This window comes from Tauraco erythrolophus, chromosome 13, assembly GCF_009769465.1.
Source record: "Tauraco erythrolophus isolate bTauEry1 chromosome 13, bTauEry1.pri, whole genome shotgun sequence".
Lineage (NCBI taxonomy): Eukaryota > Metazoa > Chordata > Aves > Musophagiformes > Musophagidae > Tauraco > Tauraco erythrolophus.
This window is the reverse complement of record NC_141477.1, coordinates 23,533,495-23,541,090: the sequence shown is the minus strand read 5'-3', so window position 1 is coordinate 23,541,090 and position 7,596 is coordinate 23,533,495.

The following is a 7,596-nucleotide window of genomic DNA, read 5'->3' as shown; positions in this document are numbered from 1 at the left end:
GGAAAGGGGGATGCCAGGGATGCCCGCTGGCAGCTCCCAGGGCAGTGGGGAGTGGGGGACAGGAGCTGTGGCTGGGGGGAGCCCCTTGCAGGGGGGTGGTGGATCGCCGGCGGGGCGGAAACGTGCCGGGGAGCCCCGCAGGGCCCTGGCATGGAGCAGGCGCTGCTGCGGGCTGGGGACCGGCTCCCCGCAGGAACTTTCCTGGCCTGATCCTTGCCCGTCCCATGCCATGCTCCAGCCTGGCTCCCTTCCCAGTGTGGTGCCAGGGCTGGCCTCGGGTTCTGCACATGGTGTGGGTCGGTGGGCACCAGGAGCTCTGGTGCCGGGAGAAAAACCCCCCTCCTCGCCGGCCGCCTCCCTCAGCCACACGGTAACCCCGGGGAGCCGCCGTGCGGGCGCGCACGCCTTCCCCGGCCGCACGAGCCCCCCGTCCCTCGAGAGGGCTGCGAGCGGCTGCAGTTTGCTCTTACTGGCCTACTTTCCCGGCTGCGTCAAAGCCCGGCTTACAGAGCTGGGAGCCTCGGCGAGGGCAGCCGAGCTGCTCCCGGTGCCAGCGGGGAGCGGTGGCTAATCCCGGCCGTGAGCGGCAGCAGTGGCTCCTGGCCCGGGCAGCCCGGCCTGGCTGGCACCCACGGGGGAAGCCGGCAGCAGTCGTGGGCAGCGGGGCAGGGACGGGCAGTGCCACGGTGGGGCTGTGCTTCTCCTGGTGTGGCTGCCCGGGGCAGGGACCCAGCCAGGGAGAACCGATGCTCGAGCCCAAGGGTCGCTCCAGCCGCCTGGGAGCCACTGGTGCAGCTGGGCTCCAGCATCCGCCATCCTGGGAGACCAGCGGGAGCTGAATGAAAGTAAAAGGCAGATTTAAAATCAACAAATAAAAGGCTTTTGGTAGTTGGGGTTTTTTTGTAGTGTTTTTTGTTTTGTTTTGTTTTGTTTTGTTTTTAAGCAGGCTATAAATAACCTGTAAAATATTTCATCTGGGCTATTTCCGAGGGTGAAATCTTGGCGCTCTGGCTTCCCATGCCTCTGGACTTGAGTGCAAGAACCGGGTCCATCATGGGACTCCCCGGCTGTCGGTGGGGTCCTGCAGCCTTGCACACTGGGGTCAGGGGATTTCTGTGTCCCCGAACGCCTCCGACCCCCGTGGAGTAGGAAATGGTCCTCCCCAGAACGGGCCTGATGGAGCACTGGGGTGGGAGCAGGGGTGAGTCCCCCAAAAACCTGACGGAGGGCAGGAGGCGCTGCTTGGCACAGTGTGGAGAGGGTGAGGCAGGAGGGGCAGATTTTGTGTCGGTATTTTAGGGACAGGAGCACTCCCTCCACGTTGCCCTGTCCCTTCTGCCCCCGTGCCGGGGACAGGGGTGGCCTGCTCTCCGTCCCCTGCTCCCGCGGGTCCCCTTCACCCTCGGAGGTGGGTCCAGCTCTCCTCCATCATCCTGCAGCCAGGGGCACCCCGGGCACCCCCAACGCTCTCGCCGTGGGCACGCGGTGCCCGGCCAGCGCATCCCGGCCTGCACAGCCGCCGCAGCCGCGTTTCCGTGGAGATGGCATCTCCGGAGCCCGCACAGCCTGAGCGGGAGGGTTTCCATGGAGATGCCGTATCCAGCACGGCACAACCTGAGCAAGAGATTTCCACTGAGATGCTGTAGCTGGGACCCTCGCACCCGCAGCGGGGCCATTCCTGCAGAGATGAGTGGCCAGGGCCCACGGCAGCTCCCGGGGCAGCGTGTGGTGGCACCCAACCGCATCGCACCCTGAGTTCGGTGACGGGTGGTGGGACACCGGCAGCTGCCGGCTTTGAACAGTCATTGGGGCTGGAACAGCTGCCAGTCTTGTCACCCATCTGGGATGGGGACCTGGTCACTCGGGTCGTGCTGTAACGTCACATTCTGGGTCTCCCGGAGGTGATGGGTCCCTGTCTGTCCCCAGCTGCCTGGGGAGGAGAAGGGGAAACTCCTGTATCATCCTGATTGACTTTGTCCCGGCTGCCACCCTGCAGCTCCCACAGCAATGTTCGGGGCATACTGGGGCCAGGGAGCCATGTCAGGGCCACCGGGCAGGGATCGGGGCACCGAGCTGGACCCCCGCACCTGGGGAAACCAGCCAAGCCCCGAACCAGCAGCATCCCGGAGCTGGGGGATGCCTGGCCGGGCCCCGGCAGAGCCGCAGCACCAAAAAACCTCCGGGGGGGGGAATGAGGGTCCCTGGAGGGGCAGGTTGGAGGCAAAGCCGGGGGGGAGCGGAGGCCGTTCCGACAGACGGTCGCCCCGGCAGGCGGCCGCGCGGTGCGTGCCCCCCGGCCGGTGCCACAGAAGCGCCTTCGTTGACGGCAGCTGCCGCAGAGGTCGCAGCCGTTCGTTCCGCGCACGGCGACACCCCGCCGAGCCGCGAGCCCGGCGGCGGGCACGGAGCGCGGAAGTGCCGCCGGGACCCGCGCGGGGCCGCCCCGGCCCGGCCCGCTCCGCGCTCCCCGCTCCGCCGCCGCCGCTCCCGGCCCGACCTTCCCGCGGGCGCCCGCGTCCCGCCCCGGGGGCCGCTCCGCTCACCGGCGGGTCCCCCCGCGGCCCCCCGCAGCCCTCGCCCCGGCGGCTCAGCGCCGCGGAGCCGCCACCGGGAGCCGCGGGTGGAAGGGGGGGGTGATGCTCGTGGGTGGGCACCGGTGGCCGCTCCAGCCCTCGGCTCGGGGCTGCTCCAGCCGCCGCTCCCGGGGCCGGCAGCGCTGCCCGCGGCCCCCGGCGCGGGCTGTCAGACGCAGCGCGGCGGTTACAGACCGGCTCCCTTTGTCTCCGGTTACAATTAGGAGCCCCCGGCGGCTCCCGAAGCCGGGCTTAGGGGCCTCGGGGCTGGAGGAGGGACCAGGAAGGGGCCGGGGACGCGGAGCCGCAGCCCCGGGGCAGCGGAGGAGCCGGGCCAGGCCCAGCTGTGCCCGCCGCCAGCCGCCGTCCCGAGCTCCTGCCATGCGGTCCTGGGAACGCGGCTGGAGCGGGGCCAGGGCTCCCTGCGGGCACCCTCCCCTGCCAGCCCCGCCGGGCTCCTCGCGTGTTTTCTGGGGCTCCCCGGGCACCCCAAGCTCTGCTCACCCGCTGCACCCTTCTCCTCCCCACCCCTTCGCCCTGCCTGCTCCTGCCCAAGCCGCCGGCTCTTCCCTCGGCTCCCAGGCACGGCACGGTTCCTCCTCACCTCGTCCCAGTGATCCCAGACCCTCAGCGGTGTCCCCCAGCCCAGCGCTTCTCCCGGGGCTGCTGCGGAGGAGAGCGGCAGAGGCAGGTGTTGACCGCTGACTCCTGCCCGCACGGCCCACCGCAGGCCGTGCCTCATTTCCCCACGCTTCTCCAGCCAGCACGGAGCCAGTCCCAAAAAAGCCCTCTGGAGCATGCGGGGCAGAAGAGGCCAGTCCTGAGCTCCCCGTGGAGCCCACGGAAGGTGCGAGGTGAAGCAACCCAAAGCCTCAAGCTGTGAAACCCCCTTCCCAACGCAGAAGGAACATTGTTTTGGCCCCAGTGACTGGGCTCAAAATGTCAACCTCTGAGCTCGTAACAAAGAGCTTCAGTTTCTCACACGGGAGGTGGGACTCCATCACACGTCCCTTCTTAGTCCCTGCTGCAAAGCCCTTTGGGGAGCGGGGGAAGAGGGGCCGCAGAGCATCACAGCGGGCAGCAGCCTGGTCCATGGCATCCCCGGCAGGACTCGTGGCCTTCCTGCCCGCTGTCCTCTGTCCCGCAGGCGTGAGCAGGCAGGAAGAGATGGCAGCTGCTCCGTCCAAGCTGTCATCTTTTAGCTGCACCTTCGAACACGCTGCAGAAGTGTTTGTGGTTGGAGTGGGAATGGCCTGTGGAAAGCAGGAAGACACGGTCCGCAGTGAGCTGATGCCTCTCATCGGTGTTCCTACGCCAGGAAAACCCAGGTGAGCTGCCTGTCCGCCATGAACGGAGCAGCACAGACACTCCTTCTTCAGAGCAGAAGGAAAAGCCCCAACAAACCCAGAGAAAGATCACCAGACCCTGTGGCAACGGACACCCTGTCTGCCCTACTGGGAAATCCCCTCAGGGCTGGTTCCTCAGCCACAGCTCCATCTTCCCAGGGGCGCCCAAGCTCCGAAGCTGGGATTTCCGATAGAGGACCAGCCTGGTGACAGGATCCCCGTGGGGCGGACAGCTGGACATGGCATCACAGCAAGCACAAGGTATCACTCCCATCTCTCTTCTCTGGGCACCAGGAGCTACAAGCCATCCTCACTGCCACCAGCTGCCACCACCCTTGCAGGAGGAGAAGGCTCTGAGATGCCCTGCGGAACCCGAGACATCCATTTGCATCTCCTGGCCTACCAGCCCAGCTGGAGAGGTGGAGAGCTGCTAGGGGACGGACAGAGAGACCGAAACGGTGCTCAGAAGGGTTTCAGGTCTCCCCAGCCGCGGCCTGGCAGCGAGGAGACCGTGCTGGGCACCAGCAGCATTGCTGCGGCCGGTGCTTGGCTGGGTGTGTTAGCGAACGCATATCTGTTGCTGGTTTGGGGAGCAGGGAGCAACGCAGATCCTGCCCAAAAATGAGAGGGAAGTGGTGAAATAAACAAAAAAAAAAAAGAAAATGAAGCAGTGATAACAAAAGCAGCAGCAACATCAGCTGCAGGCCAGTTTGGAGCCGAGTGCTCGAGCCCCGATGGCTCAGGGGACTGCAGCGGGTGGAGGACACACAGCCCCTTAGGTCCGGGGACCACCCTGAGCACTCGGAGAGCACTCGGGTACCATCGGACCGGCGGAGTTTGGCAGGAGTCCTGCTGCCCAGGCAGGCAGCACGGAGGAAACACCGAGGCAAGGCAGCAGCCCAGGGCTGCCCACCACTTCCCGTGCTGCCCACGGCCGGGTGGGCTCCCAGGAGACGTGTCCCTGAGATGGAGGCGAGTTCAGACGAGCCCCCCGCTCCACCAGCAGCAGGCAGCCTGCCTTCTTCCAGTTGAGAAGTTGCTGGTGAGCGCTCCCAATCATATTTTCGCGGTGCATATCGATAGATAATTCATGTTGGCCTTTCTGCAAGTTAGCCCATGACCGGTGTCCGATTAACCACGCTCTCCAACGAGGTACGCTCCTTCTTCCCCAGACTTTCCTGTTTCCTCAGAACACTAATGTGAGAGCCACAGAATTTTTCAGCACCACCTTTTAAAGCCCCTGGGTGCAAATAATCCCATCCTGAAGATGTTAAAGCCTTAGTAGGTTCTCACTAAACCAGGAAGGAGCAGTGGTGTTTGAGGATGCGTTGATGGGATGCAGAGCCCTCCTGGCCAGCACCAGGCATCCCTGAGTGCAGCTCCTGCAGGGCTGGGCGAGGGCAGCGGCAGGATGAGGCCATGACTCAAACTGTCTGGTTTTAATTGCACCAGGATGCAAATAAGGTTGGTCCTTATAAACCCAGGGCCAGTCGTGTGCCTGTTGGAGGCTGTGCCAGCCCAGCTTCCTAACCATCCACTCAGCCTCCGAAACGCCTCTTTGAGCATCTCCTCTGCCCACAGCCTGGCTGGAGTCAACAGGTAGGAGAAGGTGCAGACATAACGGAGGAGAAACCGAATTACTCCCCTCCACAGGAAGAGTTCTCTCCCTGCTGGCCTTCCTCTGCTCAGCCCTTGATCTCCGCCTTTCCCCAGTGCTGCCAGCCCCCCGCATTTCACCCTGCCACCCTCTGCAGCGCTGCCTGCAGTTACCAAATCTCGCCCCAACCCGCACACGCTGCACGCTCAGCACCATCCTGCCCGCAGACCCGTGCCCTGAACCGCTCCCAGTGCGTGCTCGCATCCCCAAAGGGAGAACGCGCCGTCTCCCGCTCGAGGATGTTGCGGCCTGCCTGGCAAAAAGCAGAGCTTGACCCTTTCATAAGGTATTTTTTCCCCTTCTCAGACAGAGGAGAGGTTTGGCATTGAGGCTGCAGAGGATGCTCCTGGCAGTAGCAGGTGACATCGGGGTGCCATTCTAGATGTGCCAGGTGGGAGGACACCATGGTCACCTGCGCCCTGTGGGATCATCCCACCTCTTGGAAGGCCCTGGGCATCGCACGTGCCACGCTGAGAAGAGACTGTGCTGTCAGACAGGCCAAACCCGGGGCAGAAAATGGGCACCGGGGCAGAGCAGCAGTTCCCAGGCGCAGTCCCTGGAGCAGCAGCACCCCACTGCAGGGGTTCAGAGCAGCGCAGACCCCACGGGCACGGGGAGGGGGCCCGGCCACCGTGGATCGACTCACCGCGGGCGCCAGGGGCCGCGGTGCAGGAGCAGCACCACCCCCCCCCCAAACCCCTCCTGACCCTCCAGCACCCCGCAGCCCGGCCGGGGCGCGATCCGCGGCGCTGCCCACCTGCGCCCTGCGCTCCCAGCGCAGCCCCCGGCCCCAACGGTTGGCCCTGGGGCCGCTGCCTCCCCCGGCCCCGTGCGGTGGCACCGCGACCCCTCCGCCCCCCCGCCCGCTGCTCCCGGCGGGACGGGCCCTGCCTCGCCCGGGTGTGCCGGGACAAGCCCGCGCTGCACCGTCCCCCCCGCGGACCCGGGGGCAGGATTCAGCCCTTCCCTCCTCCCTGCCCGTCCGTAGTGCGCAGAAACGTGGAGCCCCGCGCCCCCCCCCCCCCCCCCCCACTTTCCCCGCGGGCGGCAGCCGGGGCTGCCGGTGCGCGGGGGGCAGGGGGGGGGAGCGGCCAGGCCGGAGGCGTCGGACGGGGCGGCGGGGCCGGAGCGCCGAGAAGGCCGGGGCGAGGGGCTGGGGGAGAGGCCGGGCGCAGGCAGCGCTGCCCGTGTCAGGCAACGGGGCAGAGGAGAGGGCAGCGGGGCGGTGCCTGCGCAGGGCCCGGGCAGCGGGGACACGGCCCAGGGCGGCGTGGCAGGGCCGGGGACGGGCAGCGGGTGCCCGCACAGAGGGGCCGCGCCAGGGCGCTGCGAGGCCGCCGGTCCCCGAGGCCCGTGCGGGGGCCGGGGGCGGTGCAGCCCCGGGCCGGGCGAGGCTGTCAGCCGCCGGGGCGGTGCGGGGCGGGCCCGGCGAGGCGGTCGGGCCGGAGCAGGCCGGGGGCGCGGCCGGGCACCGCCGGGGCCGCCCCACGCCGGGCACCGCGGTGGGGGGGGGGGATGTGCGCGGCCGCCGCCGGGCCTGCGGGCCCCGGTGCTGCGGGCAAGGGCCGGTGAGAAACTTCCAGCCGCCGTGCCGTACCGCACTGCTCGGTGCCCCGCATGGCGCGGGGGAGGCGTCTCGACCCCCGCCCGGGGCCGCCCCCGCTTCGCAGCGCTGCCCGCCCGGCGAGGCACCGGGCCCGGGAGGGCGGAGGGCGGGGGGGGGGGGAGGCACGCAGCGCCATCGCCGCCGCCGGGGAGGGGGGCCCCGCGCTCACATCGGCCAGGCAAGCGGCTCCGCGCCCGCTCCGCCGTCCCGGCCCGGCTCGGCGGGGCTGCGCCCAGGGGCAGCCCCCCGCGGCCGCGCCCGGCGGCGGGCACCGGGGCTGCGGGCGCCGCGCTCGCTGCCGGCGCTGCCCGTCCAGCGCTGCCCGCTGCCGGGCGCCCAGCCGCTGCCCGGGCGTGGAGCGAGCGCCCGCCCCCGCCGCCGCCTCCTCCTTCTCCTCCTCCATCCTCCTCCCCC